At 41.2% G+C, this 26,754-nt stretch overlaps 2 long non-coding RNA genes across 2 annotated transcripts in view; both read right to left on the minus strand.

Moving 5' to 3' along the window:
* Positions 1 to 26,754, minus strand: part of LOC309859219 — an 82,358-nt gene that overhangs the window by 2,289 nt on the left and 53,315 nt on the right. The window contains exon 2 of the long non-coding RNA XR_014308616.1: positions 535 to 684. This is a non-coding gene — a long non-coding RNA (uncharacterized lncRNA). The remainder of the gene's footprint in view (positions 1 to 534; positions 685 to 26,754) is intronic.
* LOC309859220 lies at positions 1,212 to 4,445 on the minus strand. The gene is made up of 5 exons (XR_014308617.1): positions 4,374 to 4,445; positions 3,228 to 3,358; positions 2,886 to 3,037; positions 2,188 to 2,285; positions 1,212 to 1,234 (listed from the first exon to the last, which is right to left on the minus strand). It is a non-coding gene; the product is annotated as an uncharacterized lncRNA (long non-coding RNA).

Consider the following 26,754-nt stretch of genomic DNA (forward strand, 5'->3'; position numbering starts at 1 on the left):
GAGCCTGCTTTCCCCCTCTCTCTCTGCCTGCCTCTCTGCCTACTTGTGATCTGTCAAATGGGTAAATAAAATCTTTAAAAAAAAAAAAAAAAGACTGCATCAGGGAAGCACACAGAAAATGCCTGAGAGTAAAGCTGGACTTGGCCTCAGCTTTGATAGCGGGAAATCCAGCCAGGTGAGCAAGAGCCTGGGAGGTGGTGGGGACAGGGCTGGGAGGTAGATCCATTGTAAGACCTGCTCTCAAGATCTGAGCTCCATGCTTTGGGGTCCTCACTCTCTAGATTGAACCCTATTCAAGCACTTGGCATCTCTGATCCTCAGTCTCCCTCTCCACAAAATAGGTAAGATGATTCTATAATTACTTTCCCCACAGGACTGATGCAACATCAGCTAAAATCACATTTAAGTGTATGGAAATGGTGGTGTCAGCGTGAAGTTTATGATTGAAAATATCATGATCCCTTTGGAAAGGATCAGAGAGGCAGGTCTGGGTACCCATCCTCTCTTCTATTATTCATTCATTCATCCACTTACCTTATTCCATATTCCTTTTCAATTTACTTATTTCCTATGCTTCTTGTTTATTATTTGTCTTTCATCGATGGCATGTTCCAGGTAGGCAGAAATTTTGGGGTCTGTTCTGATCATTGAAATGTCCTAAGTGTCCAGAAGAGCTCCCATCACCTAGTAGGTGAACAATAGATATTTGGTGAGTTAGGTATGTTGTGGTTTAGGCATTATAATGGGAACAGGTACTGTGGTACCGAGGAAAGACTCTTTTCTTCAAAAAGTTCATAGTTTGTTTGGGGGTTTAGAGGGGAGACATAGGAACCGATGGGTCTAATGTAAAATGTTAAACACAGAGTGATATGTAGAGAAGTATGCTCCCCAGCTCTTTTATAATGTATGAAGAGGGTTTTCTCCCAGGTGGGGATTAGCCAGGGTTGGTGCACTCAGGGAGCTGGTGTTCCTGGTAGCTACAGTTGGCCCCTGGAGGTATAGGGCAGTAATCATAGTATTGGAATGAAGCACACTTGAGTTTGAACACAGACCCTACCACCATCACACAGCTGTGATCTTAAGTAATCACTCTGAGTCCCCCTTCCTTCTCCTGAAAAGCTTTGTGAAGATTCAGTAAGAAAAAAAAAATGTAACAAAAACCATGGACACAAAAGCCGGCTCTTCTTGAATGGCTTCCAGTCCACCTACCATTCCTTTGCCTTTCTCTCCAAACCTGAAAGAAATACAGCTTTTCCAGGTATTTCATTTGTGAGATAGTTTTTTTTCTCTGTCTCTCATATTACCAGTGAGGTCTAGCATCTTTTTTCCTTCTCCTACTGTGGCTGTTCCCACCATCCCTACTTCTCCTAGAACACCCCCACCATGGCCACTGTCGCTCCTGTGCCTTCCCTGTCCTCAGCTTCCCCTGGGAGCAGCCCCGCGCCCTTCTATGATTACCACCTCCTGTCCCTGCCACGATCAGCCCTTGTTAATGAGCACTTAACTAGTTAGGCATTGCACAAAGCATTTTGTATTAATCATTTAATCATCACAACACTTGAGGAAAAAAGGTGTTATGTCTCATTCGACAGATGATGAACCTTAGACTCAGTGAGTTCACTCATTTCCCAGGTCACAATGCTTTTGAGAGATGGATGCCAGCGAGAACCACTCTCTAGTCCGTGATCTCCTTGAAGGAAAAGAAGCCTCACACTGGCACATGGTGGAGCTCACAAAATTCTTACTGCCTGGACAAGGGCACCATGCTCAAGTCTGTGGTGTTGAGACACCTGGGAGGTGGTACCTGTATTTCTAGGATCAGAGAGAACGCCATCCCAGGGACCTCCCCTCTTACACTCTGGCTGGGAGCAGAGGTGTGAGGGTGGTGGGTTCCTGCCCACTGCAGCCAGAAGAGGCTCTGGGTCCTCTTGATCCCATTTTACATTATGGGTTCAATACCTTACCATGGGGGAAGCCTTGCCCCCGGTGGTCAGACTAGATGCAAATGAGCCTCTTAGAGATGCAAATGAATTTCCTACAGAGAGCTCTGGATAAGAGCTGAAAAGATGTGTGTGACTAAAAGCAGGGACTCCTGGAAAAAAAAAAAGGAAAAATTCCTTTTGGGACTTGCCGGCTAATTAGCTATAGCAGCCCTCCTTGGTGGCCAACCTGCTGATGTGGGCAAACCTGTGGGTTTGGTGCTTAGTCTTCATCCTCATGGCCAGCTCTGGGGAGAAGCATCTGAGGCAGGAGCACAGGCCCTGGGCTCAGAGGTTCTTAGTCACCTGTAAGAGGGTTGGTAAGAGTTCTAGACGAGAAGCAAAACTTTTCTGGGACTGCTTTGCCTAATTGTTGTATCTGACGTGATTCCAACCCAACATGCTTGCTTCAGATGTGGTTCTGCCACATAAAGCTGTGTGACCTTGGGTAGATCATTTTAATCTGTCTGGGCCTCAGTTTCCTGATTGGTGTGATGGGAATAATAATCTTCATGACAAGAGTGGTCCTGAATATTGACGAATAGAAGCTGTGTGTTGACATCCTTTTCTCCCCTCTCTGACAGCTGTTCTTGGATTCCATCTGTTTTAATGGTTCCTTCCTCTGTTTACCTGCTGAAAAACAACCCTCACCCCCAAATCATTCTCTCTTCCTCCCCCAACCAGTAAACCCGCTTGAGGGTAGTGGTGATGCCTCTTTGATTTCCATTTGCTCAGTGCATGAACTAGATAGGTGAGAGATGGCTAATGAATGAGTTGACTGTTGGTGTCCCCGCCATTCCATACTTAAAGGCCATGATAACATTTCTGTACCATGCTTCTGTTCGGAAAAGTATTTTTAACGCCCACTCGTTATGTAATTGGCATAAGCATCTGTGATAATTTTACCACTTTGCAGGTGAGGAAGTTCCAGTTTCCTGAGGTGGGTGGCATGGCTTGTCCAAGGTGACCCTCCTGGTACCTGGCATGGCTCACACTTCATTCACTAGTCAGCAAGTATTCACCGGGCACTTCCTGGTGGCCAGTGATCTGGGTCTTTCCTTTTTTTTTTTTTTTTTTTTTAAGATTTTATGTATTTGATAGAGAGAGAGAGATCACAAGTAGGCAGAGAGGCAGGAAGAGAGAGAGGGGGAAGCAGGCTCCCTGCATGATTCCAGGACCCTGAGATCATGACCTGAGCCAAAGCAGAGGTTTAACCCACTGAGCCACCCAGGTGCCCCAAGGTGGTGCCTTTCTTATTCTCTTCCTTTCTTCCCCAGGGTAGCCACATTCTTCTGGGACCAACACTTCAGTGAGCAGTTCCCAGCTGCTTGGGACCCCCAGTTGTAGATGGGGGCCGCTACCTTCATGGAGCTGATGTTCTGTAGTGGAAGCAGAGAGCAGACAGAAATAGTACATTTGTTAAATAAGTAAATTATTGAGAATTTTAGAAGGTAATCACTGATATGGGGGCGGGGGAGGGAAAGGGCTCTGAGACCTTTGGAAGAACTCTTCATTTCTAATGTCTCTTACTAGAAAAAGAAAGTTACTTTGTCATTGATTGTGTCCCTCTCCACACTCTGAGAAAATGTATGCCTGGTCCCCAAGGATTTCAAGATGAAGAATTATGTCTGTAGGCTGACTGTTCCTTGCAGAGTTAGAGGGGGCTGGTGGAGGCCGCAGCAAACTACAAGAGGGCCAGAATTTACCAGTGTGTATGAACAGATTAGGAGGGTAGGAACAGTAATCTTAAATACAGCTAACAGTTATTAAGCACTTACTACATACCAGCCACTGATCCAAATTCCTTATATATAGCAACTCATTGAATCCTCACAGTAAGCCCTTCTGGTAGTGCTTATCATGGCCCTATTTCATGGAGGGGGAGACTATGGCACAGAGAAGCTAATAACTTGCCCAAGTTCACACAGCAGAAGATAGCCGAGCAAGCCCAAGGTGGTTGTTTCTTGGCTCTTTTAACCATGCTACTATGCTGCAGGGTGGAAACCAGCCCCCTTTAAACAAAGGAGCTGGCATGGTGTGGCCTGAGAACTGCCAGGGTCCTACTGAGCAGACAGGCCATGGAGTGATGGGGGGTAGATGTGCAGTGAAGTCAGCTCAGTTATGAGAAAAACCAAGAGCACTGGATATCTTGAATCATACTTTTGGCCTATACTTCCCTGTGCCTTGGTTTCCTTATCTGCACCATGGAAAGGGATTAGCTTAGAGGATCATCTAGAGGCCCTTTGCCATGGAGCCTCCGGAACTAGGAGGGCTGTGCCATCTCGTCAGCTCTGGACCGTCAGGTCATAAGCCCTGAGTGCAGACCAACTTAGTTTGAATTGGTGGCTCTCCCTTTTGCTAGGGCAGGGCACATGGCTTGAATAAATAGCTTACCTTGAACAATTCGAGCTTCAGTTTCATCATCTGTTAGATGGGTGCACTGAAAGAGCCCTGGCCACAGGGTTGTTATGAAGATAAAATGATGTCATGTGAGGGGACTCTGTACTGTACTGCCTTGCTCTCAGGCCCTGGTGGCTTGATCTCATCATAACATTGTGAGGACTCTGAGGGCCAGCCACTGGCAGGACAACAATTAGCAGAGAAAAGAGTTTCTCTTAAAACCGGCTAATAGTTTTCTTTACTACTTCTTGCACACTAATTTCACTGTGAGACCCAAGTACATTACAAACTACAGCACCTTCCCACATGGGTGCTCTGCCTCTGCTCACCAGGAACAGGCAGGGCCTCAGACCTCCTAGAACTTTCCCCTGGCTTCTCACTCTTTAGGTCTGTGTACATGTCATTTGCTCAGCCTGTAATGTTTTCTGCATCTTTCAAGGTCAACTTAGTCCTGCTACTCATTCTGGAATCAGATGTTCTGATGGCTTACCCCAGTTGAATTAGTCACTTTGTTCTCTTCTCTCCTAGGGTATTCTGCTTCCCTCCCCATAGTCCTCATTTCACTGTGCTTTAATCACCTCTTTACTGCTTTGCCTGTTGTCTAAACTGTGAATCTCCTGAGAACAAGGACTGGCTCTGTGTTCATTATCTCTGCAGCCGGTGCTTAATATGTTTTATTGGCTGAATGGTCCACAAACTGAAAGAGGTCACACCAGGGATGGGATGCAAAGAGCACCCTAAGCAGGGAAGGCAGAGACCAAAGGACAGAGAGGTGGCACAGGGAGTTTTGACTCTAGCCTCTGTTAAGCAACAGCTGAATGTGTACCATCCTCCAGATGCCCATTATCTGTGCTGTGTCGCTCTCCGAGGTGCTGAACCAGAATCACACAAACATCTTGTGAATCTCACAAACACCTTCTAAGGAAGTGAGAAAGTAGAATTCATTTTTTGTAGCATGAGAAAATGAGACATCAAAGGTGCTGAACCTGCATGTTTGGGGGTTGATATAGTTCGCTCCCCAGCTCCTAAGGAGTCAGTACAGAATATACCCGCCTCACCATGCCTGCACCTCCCCTTCTCTTCTGACATCCTTCTGACATGTCTCTGCCACCCCTGCCCCACCTCCCACCTTCCCACTCTCATCTACTTATGACTCGATGTGTCACATTCAGGTTTGCAGATGATTTTAGAAATGGAGAGTGAGCAAATCCAGTTGAACAATTTAACCAGATTCAAACGGATTTGGATCATTTGCGTAACTGGGCTAGCAGATGGCAAATGTACTTCAAAGTACAAAAATGTAGACTAATTGTAAGAGGAGAAAGCAAAGCAGTTTATGGGTGAGGGAAGAGATTTGGGAGACAAGCTCATTGAAATCATTACCTCAGTGTGTTAGGACAAGCAGCACAACTCTGGGTAACAGAGGCAGATCAAATAGAGTACTCTGGTGACTTCTTGCTGGATGGAATGCAGGAGAGAGGACCTGTCTTCTTGAAGTAAGAAAGGAAACAATTGATGGAGAGAAGGATCTAGGGAGGATGATGCTTGTCTGGGCAGAAAAGCCATCATGGTCACTTTATGGGTTCATGTTTCTCCTGTTCCTGTCTTACCTATGGCCCCTTGGTGAGAATCTGTTTCTCCCTGAGCCTCACTTTCCCTTACTGTAACATGAGCAGACTGGTGTATACTTTCCTGTTGCACTGAAGAATTTATGAGATCATGGATGTGAAAAATGCATGCAACTTGTTTGGAAACCTATGAAATTCACTCTTATGAATATAATTCTATGTTCACAATGCCCCTCCCCCAAATCCAGTGTTTTCAATGACTGGAAATTGGAAAGTGGTTGTGTGCTAGCATGATAGACCAAATGATGACCCCTCTCCCAAATATCCTTGTACTGATCCCAAGAGCCTGTGAGATGAGACATGGAAGATGGGATTAAATTAGGCATCTTGAGGTGCAGAGATTATCCTGAATTATCAAGGTGGGGCCAAAATGTTGTTACAAATGTCCTTTTAAGAGGAAGACTGAGGGATTTTTGACTTAGAAGAAGGAGACTGGAGTGATGTGGCCACCAGCCAAGGAGTTCCAGTAGCCAGCAGAAGCTGGAAGAGGCAAGAATAGAATTCCCTCCCTCCAGAGCCTCTGGAGGCAGCAGAGCTTTGCTGATAACTTTGATTTTGGCCAAGTGAAACTGAATTTAGACTTCTGGCTTCCAGAACTCTAAGAGAATAAATTTTGGTTGTATTAAGACACCAAGTTTGAAGTAATATGTTATCACAACTGTAGGAAAAGGGAATTTGACCAATACAGAAGAGATCTGGATGAATCCAGGCTCTGGTTTTCCCTTCTGTGGAACCCTGGGTCATCTCTCTTGACTTGTTTTTCATCTTTAAACTGGAATAATAATAGTATATTCCTTTATATGGATTATTGGGAAGTTGCAAAATAGATAATGCATGTACCCTCTCCACCACAGATATATTTAAGAGAAAAAAAAAAAAGCTAGGCATAGTTTTAGGTTTTGAATCAAGCAGTATTTATCAGCACTCAGAATTACAGAGAAGCTGACAGGGTACAATTTTGGAGCATGAAGGTAATACTCAGTATTAAAGAGGCAGCTGGAGTGTTGGTGACATCTTGACAGCGTGTCTATAGGAGGCAGGACCATGACCACCAAAAAGGGTGTCAAGTCCGGCTCCTGCCCTAGAGAAGGTTGGGGTTCTAGGAAAGGCAATCCAGCAGAACCTAAGGGCTAGCACCATAACTGAGAGACGGGGATATCTCAGGTTAGGAAAACAGGATTTTGGTTAAGGACTTCATCCTGGGTCTCAGGTGTGATTGCTAGTGAAGAAAACTCAGGGAAGACTGCTGGGCCCAGATCCTTAGTTTCTAAGGACATCGTAACACCAGGTCCTAAGATTCTGAATTCACTGGTATAAATTCTGCATCCATCAGAGTGGGTCTAGTCCAGGAACAGTGGCTGCTAGGATGCCAGGGATTACTCAAGGCTGCTTTAGAAATTAGGTCACCAAGTCAAAGAAATCTGAGCTGAACCTAGGTGCTTACAAGGTGCTTTTCAGTATCTGAAAAAACCAATGACATCTAGAAAATTGAGTGCAAGATGGGTACAAATAAGAAGCTCTAGCTAAGATTGTGGATAGAGTCAGAGCCTGATGAACTTGGTGTTTACAAGTGTGGTGCTGACTATGGCACAGGGAGGCTCTGATGAATAAATATGAAAAATGCAGACCAGAAAGACTGAGCAACTTGCCTAAAGACTTGGCATATTAAGTACAGAACTGGATCTAGAAACTTTATCCTTTGCCAGATTCTTAAACTGATCAAATATGATTCTGTTTTAAGGTCTTACAAACTCTTTGCTCTTGAATTTAGAAAGATTTGTTCAAGATCCCATCTCTGTTGTAATCAGTATCCAACATTTAACAACTCCTGTGCTCTATGATTATATGGCAAGTTTTTTACCATCATTTAAGGAAAGAATGTTCAGGGAGAAAGGGAGGATTCTAGGAATAAAAAGTAATTAAACATAGTAAGTCTCTTGAGATTAGCCATTAATTTGGATGAGAAATGTAAAATTGCCTTTAAAGTAAGAAGGGATAATATCAAATGATTGTAATATCCAGCCTGGGAGGTATCATGCTGGTAACATTGCACAAGGCAGGATAATACATGTGGCAGTTCCCTGATTTTTGTAGGATAAATGATGTTGGTTTCATTTCACTGCTGAATTAAGATACACATTTCATAAACAGCACGTTAAGGCAAATGTATCAGAATTGCACCTAAAGAGCTGAATAGCCAGGAAATGGCAGCCCCAACTTCAGCGTGTCTGGTGTCTCTCTCCTCATCATCCCCAAGGCCCTTTGTTGGGTTTGGGTTCATACTGGGGAATCTCTGGGAGGGTTGGCTAATCACACCCCTTCTCCCCATGCATTTGGAGCCAAATACAAACCAGACACAGGGACCAGATAAAGATAAAATACCCTCATGTTGCTGGCCACGCTGGACTGGAGCATGTGGTTTGGCTGGAAGGCTGGAATCAGGCCGCCTTCTACCAGCCCCTCCTTGACTTGGAGACCTACTTGAGTCAAAATGAGGTCTGTAGAGCTGGAAGTCACCCAGCCCCCCACCCGTCAGAGAGATAAGGACAGCAGCCCCCTCCCATCCTCTCTGTGTTTCCTCTGCTAACACGCACAAGGAAAGGGCTTGCCCTGGTTGGCTGGACAGTAGTGTGCTCACACCCCTCTTGCAGATCCAGAAGTGGAAAAACCCCACATGGACTGAGCTCCAGTTCTCACAATTGTACCCAGTCTCCAGGATCCCATAACTCACTCCTCTTCTTAAGGGAAGCAGCAGGAGGGATGGAGGAAAGAGACAATACCACCTTCCCATTGTTTGAAAGAGATGAGGGTCTCCATTTTGTATGGGCTGCCACCCTCCTCCCTTCAGACTCCATCCATCTGTCCATCTGCCTGGCCCTTGGCTGCCTGATTTCATGTGCCTAAAACACAATACTTGTCCTACCACTCCCCTGCTTCCCAGTCTTTCAGGTTGGCATGGTTTTAAGCTCTTTAGTGATATGCCTACAATCTGCTCCCCTATTTCATGGATACACCCCAGTCCTTGTCAACTATTGTTGATGGCTCCTTAAACAGAGGCTGCTCTCTCTCAGCCCTGATCCTTTGCCTCTAATGCAACCCCCCATTCTCCTGGTTAAGGTGCCCTTCAATTCAGAGACCAAACATCTGTATTACTCTCCACAGCATTTCCCCACTCAGTGTATTTCTCTGTCTCTTCAATTAGATATGTGAGGCCTCACATTTGGCATATAGTAGGTACTGGTGATTTTTGGTTGGCTACGTCAGTGAATGAACATTTGGAAAAAATAGAGCAATAAGCCTTCCATTCTAAAGAAGGATCTCAACATGATTTTTAGGTTTGTTTTGTCTTTTTGTTTTCATGGAAATAAGTTTCTTAATGTCACTTTTCAGCATTTTTTAAATTTTTTTATTTGGGGGGGGAGAGAGCGAGCACAGGCAGACAGAACGGCAGGCAGAGGCAGAGGGAGAAGCAGGCTCCCTGCTGAGCAAGGAGCCCGATGTGGGACTCGATCCCAGGACGCTGGGATCATGACCTGAGCCGAAGGCAGCTGCTTAACCAACTGAGCCACCCAGGCATCCCTTTTCACCATTTTGAAGATTTCTTTAAAATAGTCATGAGTGTTTCCTTTGCTGTGCAAAAGCTTTTGATCTTGATGAAGTCCCAAAAGTTCATTTTCGCTTTGGTCTCCCTTGCCTTTGGAGACGTGTCTGTCAAAGAGGTTACTGCCTATGTTCTCCTCTAGGATTTTGATTGATTCCTGCCTCACCTTGAGGTCTTTTATCCATTTCGAGTTTATCTTTGTGTATGGTGTAAGAGAATGGTTGAGTTTCCTTCTTCTATACATAGCTGTCCAATTTTCCTAGCACCATTTATTAAAGAGACTGTCTTTTTTCCCACTGGATATTTTTTTCCTGCTTTGTCAAAGATTAGTTGGCCATAGAGTTGCAGGTCCATATGTGGCCTCTCTGTTCTACTGGTCTATGTGTCTGTTTTTGTGCCAGTACCGTGCTATCTTGGTGATCAAAGCTTTGTAGTAAAGCTTGAAATCAGGCAACATGATGCCCCCAGTTTTGTTTTTCTTTTACAACTTTTCCTTAGCAATTTTGGGTCTTTGCTAAAATTTCCATACAAATTTCAGGATTGTTTGTTTCCAGCACTTTGAAAAATGTCAGTAGAATTTTGATTGGAATGGCATTGAAAGTATAGATTGCTCTGGGCAGTATAGACATTTTAACAATGTTTATTTTTCTGATCCATGAGCATGGAATGCTCTTCCATCTTTTTGTGTCTCCTTCAACTTCTTTCATGAGTGTTCTGTAGTTCCTCAAGTACAGATCCTTTACCTCTCTGGTGAGGTTTATTTCAAGGTATCTTATGGTTCTTGGTGCTATAGTAAATGGAATTGATTCTCTAATTTCCCTTTATGCTGAGTGAAATAAGTCAAGCAGAGAGTCAGTTACCATATGATTTTTCTTACTTGTGGAGCTAAGGTCAACATGGAAGACACTGGGAGATGGAGAGGAGAAGGGAGTTGGGATAAATCAGAGGGGGAGACAAACCATGAGAGACTGTGGACTCTGAGAAACAAACTGAGGGTTTTGGAGGGGAGAGGGGTGGAGGGATGGGTGAGCCTGCTAGTGGGTATTAAGGAGGGCACATATTGCATGGAGCACTGGGTGTGGTGCATAAACAATGAATCTTGAAACACTGAAAAAATAAAGTTTACATATCCAAAAATTAAAGGAAAAAGGAAAATAGTTGTGAGTTTTTTTATGATTATCAGTGGAATCAAGTAGAATAAGAGCCCTCACTTCATCTAAGGTCCTTCATAGTAAGCTACGTGAGTTCTCAATCCAGTACTTAGAGTACGCAGACTGGTTTTACTCAGCTGTGACTGTATCCTCTCTGCGACAGAATCACATAGGGGACTGTGGGCCATGGGCCAGGTTTGCACAGATAATTAGTCAGCAGTGGATGGAAGTTTTTTTAAGTACAAGGGGAAGGACCAATGAATGTATCTTTATAACAGGGATAAATGGAATTTCTCCTTTTATTAAGTCTGCTCTTTTAAGTGATAGAGAACCCTTCTTTGAAGTCTTTGCCTCTCTGATACTGGGGAACAATGGCTGTGATTATCTTTAAGGACTTAAAGGGAAAGCAAGACTGCTTGAGTTGTGCCTCACTTTCATCTCCTCTCCTGACTGTCTGTCCCTTTCTGGGCAGGTTTGCATGGAGCCTGCAGGCTGCAGGGCTCCTAGGACCAAGGTCATTCCCTATTAGGGCCTCTGCATCAGCCTGCCCCTCCCAAATCCTCTGATCACATAGAATTCCAGCATTTTCTGTTTCTGAAATCATTGTCTACAAACAAAAAAAGAAAACTTCTCTCAGCAGGTTTTGTTGGGAAGAAAAGGGTTTCAGGGTCCAGAAGAAAAACATTTCCTTTTTATTTCAATAACCCAGTTAAGAGGGAAGGGTTTGTTTGTTTGTTTAAATTCTTTTGCTTTGGTTTCTGTTGAAACTGATCTGTTCAAAGTCCTGAAATGAGGAAATCCAGGGGGCTGTGGTTATAAGCAGTTGTCTAATGATATCTTTTTGTCTCCTCTTTGTGTTTACACTTCTTACTGGCTGCTGTATAAAATGCTAAACCTTTAGATTCTTCATTTATAAAGTTATTCAGCTCTAGCAGGCTGGATAGTTTTTAAATGTTGTACTAAAGGAGCCAGCTGGTTATAAGATGAAGGTATCTCCTCACAAAATAATTCCATAAATTTTGCTATTCCAATAGCTTCTAAGGACACTTTTGATTAATAGTGAGATCAAGGCAATATGGTGCCTGGCTTCTCAGGAATGACCATTTAAGCTGGCAGCCCCAAACCCATTTTTTTCTTCTTGCAACAAGACCTTTCACTCCCAAAGATGTTTCAAGTTTACACAAACATTTGACTGTTTAAGCTAGCATATTCTAGCAACTGTCATTCACAGTAAGATTTGGTGGCTTTCTTTGGTGGCCGGCCCATAGTGACTTATGGCCAACTGCACATCTCAAGGTCTTCATTTAAAATAATATATGATTTTTTCTTCATATATATATGATATATGATATATATATGATAATATAATGATAACACATTTTATTTTTCCAACCAACTAATGCTATCCCTTCTCTTGGCTCCCCACACATACACAGCGTCACCACACACACAACTTCTGAGCTCTGCTATGGTAAAAAGAGTGTGAACTTTGAAACCAGGAAGACCCACATTTAAATCCTGGGCCTGAAAAATGCTGCCTGGATGACTTTAGCCAAGTTACCTCACCTTTTTGGGTTTCAGATTTCTCATCTGTAAAATGAGGAATAGAAGTATTCTCCTTAAAGGGATAACATAAAATTATACATATAAAGCATGTCATAATTTATTGGAACAAAAAAATTAAATAAATGTATTTTCTAAAATAATGAATCAGTGAAGAACTGTTGACTGGTGCATGAATCTTAGCTTTGGACCTAATATTCTATAATGATGAACAAGTACAAGCTATAAAAAGCTATAGATTCTTAATAGAATGTAAGGAAAGAGAAAATCTTAGAAAGATTTGCTGGAATGAGTCTGTTTTAAGTGAACTTTATTGGAACCCAGCTTTTTGTGCCTGTGCAATAGGAAAGTCTCAGAAAGAACTCTCTGAATTTTCCCTTAAAAGATTTTAGAATATGATCAAAGGAAGAAGATAAATATTATAGTTTTTAATATATTTACTGGTCCCCCCAGGTCCTGACCTCCATACATTAAGTACTTCCTTTGTTTAAGAAATTTCATTTCTTAATAGTTGTAGCCTGAATGCAAAAGATATTAAAAGTTTATTGGCATAAATAATTACCCCACCAAACATAGAAAGATTGGTGTACTATATTCTGCCAGTTGAGGTGAGGGACTAACATTTGTCTCCATGCAAAATTCCTGCAAACCACATGGTCCAAGACGATGAATTTTATCTTAGCGAGGGCATGGATCTAGTTCAACTGTGCTACCAACTAGTTCTGTGGTCTTGAGCAAGCACTTTTATTTTGACGTCCTTTCCAGTTGAGTTCAGGACAGCAGAAGTTTCCTGTGTTATTGTGTGCCAGTCCTGATTCTGGGCACAAGACCTAAAGGCAAATAAAGTAAAGGCAAATATCTGTACATTCCCAATTATAACTTGCCAAATGCAAAAGAGAAAATTAATGCAAGGTATGGAAGAGTAGGATACGTTTTAGATTAAAACATAGATTATCAGAGCAGTGCAAATAGAAGAGGAAATGCCTGGGCACAATTTTGAATGGAGCCAGAAGTTGTCAGATGCAGAATGTGAGCTGGTGGAGGAGGAAGTGAAAAGAGCACAAGGACATTCTGGGTAGAAGGTTAATGTGTGCAAAGTAAGGAAAAGGCATGGTACATTCAAATCAAATTATAACTATTTGGTTAAGAGCTTCACAAGAGTGGGGAACTTTGTTTTGTACAGGGATATATTCCCATCTCCTAGCATAAGGCCCGAGACATGGTACTCAGTAAACAAATAAATAATGGAGTAAATAAATTGGCATATATTTTTCTCTATATATCCAAGGTCCTTATCAGAATTCAGTTACTCTGTTCCTTTGACGATTTGTCTAATTTTCCCAGCTAGACTGTCAGTTCCTCACCACAAAACTCTTGGAAGGCCTTCTCTAGACACCTGACAATTGAATAATTGATCCAAGCCTGAAGTGCTAATTGAAACCTTTGTGGAAGGTCTGACTTGGCAGTGCCCATATCTAGGGATCACGAACTTGACGTACCTCTCTTGTTTGAGGGAAAGCAGAAATCAGGTGGGTTAATTCTGAGAATTACCCTGGGAAGTACAATAGTGAAGCCAACACAGCATCTGTAAGAAATGCAACTGGGGGGTGCCTGGGTGGCTCAGTGGGTTAAGCTGCTGCCTTCGGCTCAGGTCATGATCTCAGGGTCCTGGGATCGAGTCCCGCATTGGGCTCTCTGCTCGGCAGGGAGCCTGCTTCCTCCTCTCTCTCTCTGCCTGCCTCTCTGCCTACTTGTAATCTCTTTCAAATAAATAAATAAATCTTTAAAAAAAAATGCAACTGGGTTTCCTAAGGAGGAAGAAAAGTGTTAGGGACTCGTTGGAGATTAAATAACATCCATTTGCCATAATGAGGGCCTGAGCAAGCGCAGAAACCTGTGGTTAAAGAAAATCACAGCTTCTCCACTCCCAGCACAACTGTGGGTGTAGGGGACCTTCCTGTTTCATTATTCTGAGGAAAAGCATTATCGGGGAATTGCCAAGACTTGAGCGTCTAAATCAATATGTGCTGAGAGTTACCAAGCAGGAAAGCCAGAAACTATAATACTTTGAACACTATTTTTAGAGTCAATTTTGAGAAAGTCCATGAATTCAAATTCAAGGACACATTTTCAGTGCTGGCACTCATTAGCCGATACCATCACGCGTTTGTTCTTTTTTCTTTTTCTTTCTTTCCTTTTAGAAGTGTTTAACGAGTCTACACTATTTGCCAAGCACTGTCCTTGCTCTGTGGCATGCTCAGTATGTGGACCCTGCCCTAAAGGAGGGTAAATTCGTGTGAGGGGAATTCCAGCCACTCTCGAATGTGTAATCATTCAAGAAAAATTGGAGTTAACTTCCTGCTCATGTAATGGTCCTGGGCAAAGGAACCACTTGCTAAGCATTTTGTTTCTGTGTGGTCATTCAGGAATGCAGACCTAAGGAGGCTCTGCCGTTTTCTACAAGTAGGTCCAAGGGATCTTCCTGGGGCTGGTCTCCATTCCAGATGGTTAGAAGAGACAAAGGGAAGAAAAAAACATCCACCGGGGTCTTTCTGGGCCAGGTTCTAAGGCGGCACTCATCATCTTCACTTGGGTAGAATGCATCTGCCTGTGACAGAGGATGAGAAATGTGGTCTGGCTGTGCCCTGCGGACTGGTTAGGGGGTGCTGCAAGTCTCTGCCATCACGGTCTACTATAGAGAACAATAAGTCAGATTCCATGGCAATACAAGAGAAAGGAGAATCAGGTAGATTTACTGACTACGAGGTCAGCCGTTTGCTTCCCCATGAATTAGAGCATTCTGGCCCTCAAGGCAAAATTTCATGGGTTACATATCATTATCTTCACTTTACAGAAAAAGAAAGGGAGACTCAGAGTGTTGCAAGCAACTTTTGATAGTGCTCATTTGAAGCCATAGATGAAAAGTAAACAGAACATTTGCAGTCCCTGTGTCCCCAATTTGCAGGGAAATTAATAGTGTTCTCACTGGTCAAAAATAACAATGCAACAAATACTTCTCCAGACAGGGTTTTCAGCTAGTGATCATCGTTCTTGCTCTAACATTCCCTCTACCATGTTTTTGGTGATGTATGACTTCCCATAGAAGTTTACGTGGTGATACTCAGCTATAAAGCATGGACCAAAGACTCATCACTCTGTCATTTCTTTGCCCATCTATCCATCTTTCCTTCATTGGTTGGTCCATTCCTTTTTTTTCCCTCAACCACATCGAATATTTACTGTGCCCATTTTATGTGCCCAGTACTGTGGTGGGTGTTTGAAACACAAAGACAGAGACTATGGTGCCTTGTCATGGCAAGCTCACTGTCTAGTCGAGGAATCAGACATGAAAATGGATGATTAAAGTGTAAGGTTTTTAGAGGGTGTGGGACAGAAAATGCAATTGGACTAAGAGATGGGAGAACTGACTTTGCCAGAGAATACAGTCTAAGAGAGGACCCACAAAAAGGGAATAAACAGATTTGAGCAACTGGAAAGTTTTCCCAGGTTAAAGAATCAACAGTCAGAACATCCCAGGTTAAGGAATGAAATAATCTTTTGGGTAAATAAATAGAAAGAAAGAAGAAGAAACAGAGTTATGGGACTCCAGGCAGGGAAAATAGAGCAGGTGGCGCTTGTACTTTTCCTGAAATGCCTTTCTCTTTATACCTTTTTTTTAATGTCTAAATCGAATCTGTTCTTCAAGATCTATATATAATTCATCTTCACATTGACCCAAAGTGTTTTCCTTACACATGGTAAGTAACGACTTTAGAATAAATCTGGTTTTCAAATCTCATTCTACCCCTTAGAACCTATGTGTGTTTGAACACTTTGGATAATCTTTGAACCTCTACTTCCTCCTCTGTAAAATGGGCATGAAGATTTGAAACTTACAAGGTTCTTGTTGGGATCAAAGCCCATTGTGCTTGAACAAATATTTCATAAACCATGAAGTACTAGTAAACACTAGTTATGTTAGTTATTATTCTTTTCTTACAGTATTTCTTATAGTTAGTAATATTAGAAATAGAAAAGTTATTATTTATTTGATATCAGAAAATTTATAACTGATGCCCTTGCTTAGTTAGTAGCAGAAAATTAGAGGGGCATTCCTAGATAGGAAGAAAATCTGCCTACTTTGCACAGAGCCCTGATACTGAAAAGAAGTAAACAAATACTTCCGGGTCATTCAGAAAGCCTCAGAAATGGTTTGTGTTTAATTGTAAAGCTTCCCCCAAGAGAAGATGAATTGCCTCTCTTTGTGGAAAGGTTATCTTTCATTTGGATAATGTCTGCTTCAGCTCAAAAGACCTTCCTTGAATCCGGTCCCAAGCCAGGTATGTCAGGTATACAGAGAAAAGACACAGTCCCTGTCCTCAGACAACTCAAATCGTGGGTGAACTCTTAGTAAATAGAGTGTCCAGAAATGTCTTCCCCCACCCCTGGGACTATCTCTTCTCAAAGGATTGGGAAGCTAGAGCACTGGAGAGGAGGATAAGAGAGGGATTATTTGAGCAAATTTTAACTCTGTCTTCTCTGAGAACTGTTGTCATTTGCCACATATGGCAGGCTTACATGTAAATTTAAATTTAAAATCCAGTTCCTCATTTGGAGGAGCCACATTTCCAGTGCTCTAGGGTTACTTGTGGCCAGTAGCTACTCTGTGAGCACAGAATCTTTCACCATCGTAGAGCATCCAGTGGGGTAGCCCTGGGAGTCTGGCTCCTGTGTGATCCCCAGGAGGACCTGAGGGTCTGGCAGAGAGGTTGAAGTCAGTCTCTTGCCAGCCCTCTGCCCCTGTAGTTTGACTCCTCCTACTCTGGGATCACAGAGATCTCTTCTATTCAAATATCAGGATTTCCCATTCTAAATAAAAACCAGTCTTTGGGGCACCTGGGTGGCTCAGTCTGTTAAGCATCTGCCTTCAGCTCAAGTCATGATCCCAGGGTTTTGGCATCAAGTCCCACATTGGGCTCCCTGATCAGTAGGAAGCCTGGTTCTCTGCCCCTCCCCATGCTCATACTTTCTCTCTCTCAAATAAATCAAAGATTTAAAAAAAAAAAAAAAAAGAAAGAAAGAAAAAAAAAAAAAAAGAAAAGAAAATCAGCCCTGGACTTCCTGTGCCCACCAGGAGCAAAAATAAACCCTAGCATGACATGAAAAGAGCATGGTTATTTATTCTTCCCATGCCACTCCTGTCCCAAGTCCCAGGTGTGTTTGTTCTCTGCAGATGGTCCCAGTCTATAGCAGTTCAATTTATGATACTCGTGCCGTGGTCCAAGAGTGATGCACATTCAGTAGAAATTCTGTGAGTTTAGTGTGAGGGGGATTAAAATGAAAGCCATGAAATTGTGCTTACAATGGTGGATGCAACAGATGTGACTCAGCCACGGACAGGGTGATTGTTTGAAACAAGATGGGATTGGGAGGGAGACAAACCATAAGAGACTCTTAATCTCACAAAACAAACTGAGGTTGCTGGGGGGAGGGGGGATGGGAGAACGGGGTGGGGTTATGGACATTAGGGAGGGTACTTGCTATGGTGAGTGCTGTGAAGTATGTAAACCTGGCGATTCACAGACCTGTACCCCTGGGGATAAAAATATATTATATGTTTATTAAAAAAAATAAAGTCTGGGGTAGAAACCATCCAACTAGGGGCTAAGACAGAGTAGTTGACCTTTGGCTCTGCTCTCATTTAATGAGAGGCACTGTGTTAAGTCCTTGAAACTTTGTTACCTGTAAAACACACGTAATAATAACTCACCTACCTGATCGGGATGCGGTGACATTTAAACAAGACGGCTCACCGCCATTTAACCCATAAACTCTGGGAAGAAAGGAGCTATATCAGGCACCTTCCATGGGCCAAAATCTCTTCAAGGCCCATTACATTCTTGTTATTTATTCCCCAACACCATCCTCAATATGTAGATGTGATCCTTACCACAAAAGAGCGTCTTTTGTTTCTAGACCCTACTATCCATTTCTGAGCAGACTACGTATCACACATTATTCTGGTTGGTTTTATAGGTGTAACTTCTGTAAATCTTTCTACCTACTAAACTAGGTAATAATGTCCTCCCTTTGACTTACCATGCTAGTGAGGCCCACAGGGGTTAAGTAACTTGCCTAGAGGCAAACAGGAAATAAATAGCAGAGAGGGAGTTTCACCCTTTAAGACTCTGAAAACTCTTTGTACTCATTTTGTTGGCTATAACTATGCTAGGCAGAATGTCTAAAGTGGGCCCCAAAAGAGGTTATGCCCTAATCCCTGAAATCTGTGACTATTATGAGGGGCCACACCAGTGATTACATTATGTTATACTCACAGTTTACATTAAGAAGGGAGATTACGCCACTGGGCTCAGTTGAATCACATAAGCCCTGAAAAGCAGAGAGAGTTCTCTGTCTGATGGCAGAAGTCGGAGGGATTTGAAGCACAAGGGAGATTCCTGGTGCTGTTGAGGCTTGAAGATGGAGGGCCCCCATAGAAGGGATCTGAGCAGCTCTAGGGGTGGTGAGCAGCCCCCACTAATCACTGCAACCACAAAACTGAATTTTGCCAACACAACCTGAATACACCAGGAAGTGGACTGTCCCCAGAGTCCCTGGGTGAGAGCGGTGCTGGCTGGCACCTTAACCTTGGTCTGGTGAGACCCTGAGCAGAGAAACCCACTGAGCCTGCTCATAGGCACCAAGCTGTGATCTGATCAGCAGGCATGTGTGTTCAGCTGCCGAATTTGCGATGATGTGTTACACAGCAAGAGAAAAAGAATGCAAAGGCTTTATATGAGTTTACATGTGTTAATAGCACCTACCTGACAAGATTATTTTATGGACTAAGTAGAAAACAACAACAAAAAACCCACAGCATTCAGCACAGTTGTTGACATTTAGGAAGCATGTAATAAATGGTCCGTTTTATTTGTGCCCATTGTACAGGTAGGAAGACTGAGGCTTCGATGGCTAAATAGCGTGCCCAGGGCCCTGGAAGAGGTGGGAGTCAGGATCAGTGTAGACACCAAGGGCTGCTGCTCTTCCTCCGTAGACCAGGCATTTAGACAGGAATGCACATTGGAATTACCTGCACAACTTGCTAAAATGGAGATTCTCATGTCCTGATCCCAGTGATTATGATTCAAAGTCTTGGGTGATCTTGAGTAACTGTATATCTAAAGGTATTATGGATGCTTCTGATGTACACACCCACAGAGTGACTGTACTAGACTGTGAATTTCTTGAGCTAGGGGTGTTCTTGTATCTTGTTTGTGCCCACAACAGGGCCTGGGACCTACAGTAGAATATATCCATACTTCCAGTGGATTGTCCGACCTTTAGTGTTTCTGCTACAGCACCATTGACCTTGGAGTCATTGTTGGTGAACCTATATCCCTACCGTCCTCCCAACTCAATCTGCCATTTTGGTGGCTGGCAGTGAGCCCTGCATTTGTTCTGAGAGCTCCCAAAGCTATGAATCAGCTCCCCCGCACCCGCCCGGCCTGCTCACATCCAAGTATGTAGTTTCTCTGTCTTTTCTTAGTCCGTGGAGGAGGCATTGCCACTCACCTGACAGCAGCAGTTTTAAAATAAGTTGGTGAAGGATCGAAGCAGAGACTCGAAGCCACGTTGCTGAGTGGGGTGAGCCTTTCCTGAGTGGGCTTGAGAAAGGCAGATAAAAGGCCAGCATGGAGAAGGATCATGCTAACGCAAGTGATCTCATCTACTAAAATACCAAGCTTAGGAAAGTCTACATCTTTTTTTAAACCTTAGTCGTAGTTATTCCCTGTGGCTGTTTGGACATGTCAAGTGTTTTATTTTTTAAGCTGATAACAGTAACTTCAAAAGGTTTGGCTTGTGTCAGACAACTTTGGGAAAAGTGTTACTGTGTTGCCTTTCACCTTTCAACTTGTACACTCAGCTATGTTATAAAACTTTTATAGATTAACTGCACAGAAATAATCAGCACTGGTTATAATAAGTTAACTTGAATTCCTTTCCCTGGACAGGATTCTACATGCTTAGTGGACACTCTTTTACAACAACGAACTTTAGCACTAGAAATAGTAAAAGGAAGAAGTTTATGTTGCTTGAAAATTCCAGTATAGTGTAAAATATTTTGTTATAGCCTACTGCTGCTTAAAATGCATCTGGTACAAAAGGCTTAGAATGCATAACTTCTTACTCATAACTATTAATAAGGATAATACATCAGCAAATTTGACATTCCAATTCTAGCAACAATTCCTCCTTGATACCTGGGAAATGTGTATGACATATCTATTATTCATATATATCTCTATCCCAACAGGACCACAGTACTGAACTGTGCAACTCTAGGAGTACCATTCACTTTGAGGGGTATTAATGTTGACCCATTCCCAGGAGATCTGTAGGATATAATCTTCCACTTTTACACTGACAGCCTGGAATCTGCCAATACAATTCTTGCCTTAGCATTGGAAGTACTTACTGTTTCTCAATTCAGAATATCTTGAAGAGATTAAGATTTTGTCATCCATGAGTTGTGAGAATTATTATTGTTCAATGGCAGCTATTTTACTTACTCCTTCATATCACTCCTATTGGTGTCCATCTCTTTATTCACTTTCGAAGCACCATGTTATCTTGCTGTGTGAGTGAAAGGGAAGATGTCCTAGGGTTCATAAATGGAATATGAATACATTTTTCACTATACTGGTACAGTAGGTACCAAGGAACATTTTATAAGCTGTCTTGGAAATCTATCAGTAACACTGAATGTATGCAGAAACATTAAAAAAAAAGCCAACTCATAAGTGAATGTTTGGAGCACAGTCTGTACCTCAATATATGTATGTCTATATCATGCGCATATATATGTATATATGTTATTTCTTGGGAGTTACTGTCCTTGTTCCACTAGGAAGAAATAATCAAATGCCCAAGGTGATGAATATCTAGGCAAAAGTGGATAACCACATAGAAAACAATAAATCTTGACTATTTTACATAATATACAAAAATTCCATGAGGATTATAGTTCTAAATGAGAAGACAAGATTTTTTTGAAAAAAAAAAAAAAAAAAAAAGAATGTCTTCAAATCCTCAGGATAGGCAAAAATTTCTAAAAACAATAAAAAAAAACAAAGAAAAGTTCTAGACAAAAAAATCTGATGAATTAGACTACTTTAAAATGAAGAAATTCTATTTATCAAAAGGTACAACAGAATGGGAGATGATATTTACAATTTTTTTTTACAAATTTTAATTATGACTACCATATATTTCCAATAAGATGTCATATCCAAAATACATAAAGGACTCCTACAACTCAAGGATAATCCAACAGAAATATGAGCAAAGGACTTAAATAAGCACTTTATGAAAAAAGACATTGAAAATGGCCAAACACACCAATGGCTCATCAGTAATCATCAGAGTAATGCAAATTAAAACTCAGTGCAGTACCACCACTGGTATGGCTCAAATTAAAGGCAAATAATACCACATACAGTTGACTCTTGAATAGCACAGAGGTGAGGCGCACTGACACCTACGTATTTGAAAATCCATGTGTAAATTTTGACTCCCCCCAAACCTAACTATTGTTGACTGGAAGCCCTACTGATAACACAAAGTCAGTTAACACATTTTGTATGTTACATGTATCATATATTGTATTCTTCCAACAAAGCATGCTGAAGAAAGTGTTAAGAAATCCTTGGAGAAAATGCATTTACAGTACTATTAAAAAAAAAATCCAGTATAGAAGTGGACTTGAGCAGTTCATACCCAAGTTTTTAAGGATCAACTATTAGCTAAGTTATGCAACAACTAAAATGCTTGGTGATAAAAATGTACACTGCAACTTCTTAGGTGAAATTAGTATCTACCTAATGTTTCAGTAAGTTCTACCATATACCCAACAGGACTATACCCCTATGTTTACCAGAATACATAAAGGAATATTTATAGTAGTAATACTTGTCATAGTCCCAAACTGAAAACTCAATGTCTATCAACACCAGAATGGATACATTGAGATAAGAGAATGCATAAGAGAACACTGTACCATCATGCATGCACAAACATTGACACCTCTCCTGAACACAATGTTGAGTGAAAGAAACCCAGACCTGAAGAATAGGATTCAATTTACATAAAATTCAGACACAAGTAAAACTAAGTAACAGTGTTAAAAGTTACAATGGTGGTTAACCCTGAGGAGAGAAGCAAGGACTGTGAGGAACTCAAGAGAGATTCTAGGTGCTGGTAATTTTCAGTCTTTGGTTATCAAATACATAGGAGTGTTCACTTTCTGGAAAGTCATTCAACTGAACATGTATCGTTTGTGCATATTGTTTTGTGTGTTATTCTTGTGTATGAGGCCAACAGAAGTTCACATTAAAAAAAACAGCCTAAACACCCCCCAAAACAAAAGAATTTTATAGGTATTCTATTCATGAAAGCTTATTGATTAAAACACTGCTAAAAAAAAAAACAAAACAACAAACAACACTGCTTAGTGTTATCCTGCTTTTTATAGAAAGAACATTTTTGCTCAAACATATGTCTCTGTGTTAAAAACCTTACTTGATATTTGGAAGAGAAAACACTCGAGACAAAATGCTTCTAGGCATCTGTTTTGAATGGATTTCAATGCCTCTAAAAGTCATTTTATTGATAATGTGCTAAGCTAAACATTTTCAATTTCATATCATTGACTTGAGTACTACTATGTTTTTACTACTGAAAGATCAACAAATGCTTATGCTAATCAGCTTGATACTTGGGATGCCAGAATGGAAATTTCTTTGTCTACATAAAGTAGTCGAGCTGAAAAATACCCAGGGATATCCATAGCGGTCATGCTTTCAATGGATAGGAAGCTGCAAGCAAGCAAGAACTTCTTAGCCAACACCCTCACCAAATTCAGCAACATGCCACCAAGTTTTATTTGTTCTTGTGCAAATGGCTCTCTCTAAGAGAACATTTCCTTACATAGTTCAATCTAATATTAGGCTTAAATCCAAGGATGCTAAGACTTAATTATCTCATTTCCTCCATAAGTGATACAGCATGTTACTATTTGGCTATAATTGTTAATGGTGTTCCTAACACAGACTTGGAGGGGAGGTGTGCTAGGGACTGTGTATTGTTTTTGACGGTAGCCATGGATGATGAGGCATACCTATGCAAAATGACTTGCATGCAGGATTAGACTTAAAGCTATTCATTGATCTTTTCTAAATATTAGTATTAAAATGCATTTTTCCCAGGATTTCTAACTTTGTGTCACTCTGAACAAGAGGAATAGGTAAGGGTTGAGTATGCTGTTTCTCATTTAACCAAATGTAATTTAATTTAGACATTTGAGTGCTTGCTACTTCAAAGCAATGAAACATAAGCTTTTCACATGACTACACACATGAGCATACACAAAACATACATAGAACACTGTACCATCAAGAAAAAGCATTCAGGTATAGCTTTCATGGCTCTATTTTTTTTAATTATATATCTGGACATCACGTGTCTTCCAAGTTCTAGTTCTATATCTTCATCTGTCTGATAAATATTTCCACTCAGGATGTTCCTCTATTACCTCAAACGTATCGTATCTAAAATTAAATCCCTTACGTCCAGTTCTAACTAGCTTTCCTATATTAATAGTCATGCATACCATAAATATTCCAGTTACTCAAGGTCCAAAGTTTGAAGTCACCTTTTACCCTCATTGTAGTTTTAATTCACATTTGCCTAATGGCTAATTACAAACTATTTTTCATATGTTGATTTGGCCATTTGTACATCTTTTTTGGTGATGTGTTCACTCATCCAGTGTATATTTAGACAGTTTTATCTCTAGAATTTTAATTTGTGTCTTTCATGTTTTCTATCTCTACTTATATGCTCTATCTTATCTACCCTCTTGTACATATGGAATATTATGAAATTACTGTTAAAAAATGTTCTTGCCCAGTATGGTACTGGCACAAAAACAGACACATAGATCAATGGAACAGAATAGAGAGCCCAGAAATAGACCCTCAACTCTATGGTCAACTAATCTTCAACAAAGTGGGAAAGAATGTCCAATGGAAAAAAGACAGTCTCTTCAATAAATGGTGTTGGGAAAATAGGACAGGAACATGCATAAAAGTGAAATTGGACCATTTCTTTATACAACACACGAAAATAGACTCAAAATGGATGAAAGACCTCAATGTGAGAAAGGAACCCATCAAATTCCTTGAGAAGAACACAGGCAGCAACCTCTTCAACCTCAGCAGCAGCAACTTCTTACTAGGAACATTGCTAAAGGCAAGGGAAGCAGGAGCAAAAATGAACTATTTGGACTTCATCAAGATCAAAGGCTTTTGCACAGCAAAGGAAAACAATTGACAAAACCAAAAGACAACAGACAGAATGGGAGAAGATATTTGCAAATGACATATCAGATAAAGGGCTAGTATCCAAAATCTATAAAAAATACTTAGCAAACTGAACACCCAAAGAACAAATAATCCAATCAAGAAATGGGCAGAAAACATGAACAGACATTTCTCTAGAGAAGACATCCAGATGGCCAACAGACACATGAAAAAGTGCTCCACATCACTCAGTATCAGGGAAATACAAATCAAAACCACAATGAGATACCACCTCACACCAGTCAGAATGGCTAAAATTTACAAGTCAGGAAATGACAGATGCTGAAGCGAATGCTAAAAAAGGGGAACCCTCCTACGCTGTTGGTGGGCATGCAAGTTGGTGCAACCACTCTGGAAAACAGCATGGAGGTTCCACAAAAAGCTGAAAATAGAGCTACCTTACCACCCAGCAATTGCACTACTGGGTATTTACCCTAAAGACACAAAGATAGTGATCCGAAGGGGCATGTGCACCCAAATGTTTATAGCAGCAATGTCCACAATAACCAAACTATGGAAAGAGCCTAGATGTCCATCAACAGATGAATAGATAAAGGAGAAGTGGTATATATATACACAATGGAATACTATGCAGCCATCAAAAGAAATGAAATCTTGCCACTTGCAATGACGTGGATGGAATTAGAGGGTATTATGCTTAGCGAAATAAGTCAGTCAGAGAAAGACAACTTTCATATGATCTCCCTGATATGAGGAAGTGGAGATGGAATGTGGGTGCTTTGGGAGGTAGGAAAAGAATATGAAACAAGATGGGTTCGGAAAGGAGACAAACCATAAGGGACTCTTAATGTCACAAAACAAACTGAGGGTGGCCAGGGGTGGGGGTAGGGAGAGGGTGGTGGGGTTATGGACATTGGGGAGGGTATGTGCTATGGTGAGTGCATGAAGTTGTAAACCTGGTGATTCACAGACCTGTACTCCTGGGACTAATAATACATTATATGTTTATAAAAATAATTTTTAAAAAACTTTAAATAAAAATTAAAAAATAAAAGGAAAGAAAAAGTGTTCTTACCTGTATATTCTATCACTGGCAGTATTTGTGGGTCTGTTTCTATTGATTAATTTTTCTCGTCATCATGACTTACTTTCCTACTCTTTTGCATGGCTGGTATATTTGACTGGATGACACTGGGAATTTTACCTTGTTGGGTTCTGGACATAATTGTTTTTGAGAAAGAGTTGATATGAAACATTAGTTTCAGGCATACAGTATGATTCAATCCACAGTAAGTCTAGTCACCATTAATTATCATAAAAGGTTACAAACTTTGTTCTTGTAATGCAAACATTTAAGATCCACTCTCCTGGGAACCTTCTAATATGCACAATACCATTGACCATAATCACCAGGCTCACACCACATTCCTATTCATTTCACAACTGGAAATCTGTACCTTCCCTTTCATCCATTTTGCCTGCCCACCAGGCCCTTTCTCCACTGGTAACCATCCCTGTGTTCTTTGTATTCATGAGTTTGTTTGCTCATCTTTGTTTTTTAGATTTTGCATGCCAATTGTATCATATGGTATTTGTCTTTCTCTGACTTATTTTACTTAGAAGGATACCCTTGAAGTCCTCCATGTTGTTACAAATGGCAAGATTTTATTCCTTTTATGGCTGAGTAGTATCTGTGCATGTGTGTGTATAGTATATATATGCATGTATGTGTGTCTCATATCCTTATCCATTCATCCACCAACTGACACTTAACATTGTTTCCATCTTGACTATTTATCCTTTTTTTGTTCTTATAAATATTTTTGAAGTGTATTCTTTGACACTGTTAAATTACTTGGAAACAATTGGATTCTTCTATAACTTCTTTTAAAATGTCAGGATTAGAGCAGGCTTCATTCCACAGACAGTTTTGTTTCACTACTGAAGGTAGATCTTTCTGGAGTAGTCTTCTGATATCCTATGAATTACTGGGGTTTTCTACTCTAGCCTTCAAGAAGAGAAACTATTTTTACTTTGAGATATAGGAATTGT

The sequence above is a fragment of the Mustela nivalis genome (genome assembly GCF_964662115.1).
Source record: "Mustela nivalis genome assembly, chromosome: 2".
Taxonomy (NCBI): Eukaryota; Metazoa; Chordata; class Mammalia; order Carnivora; family Mustelidae; genus Mustela; species Mustela nivalis.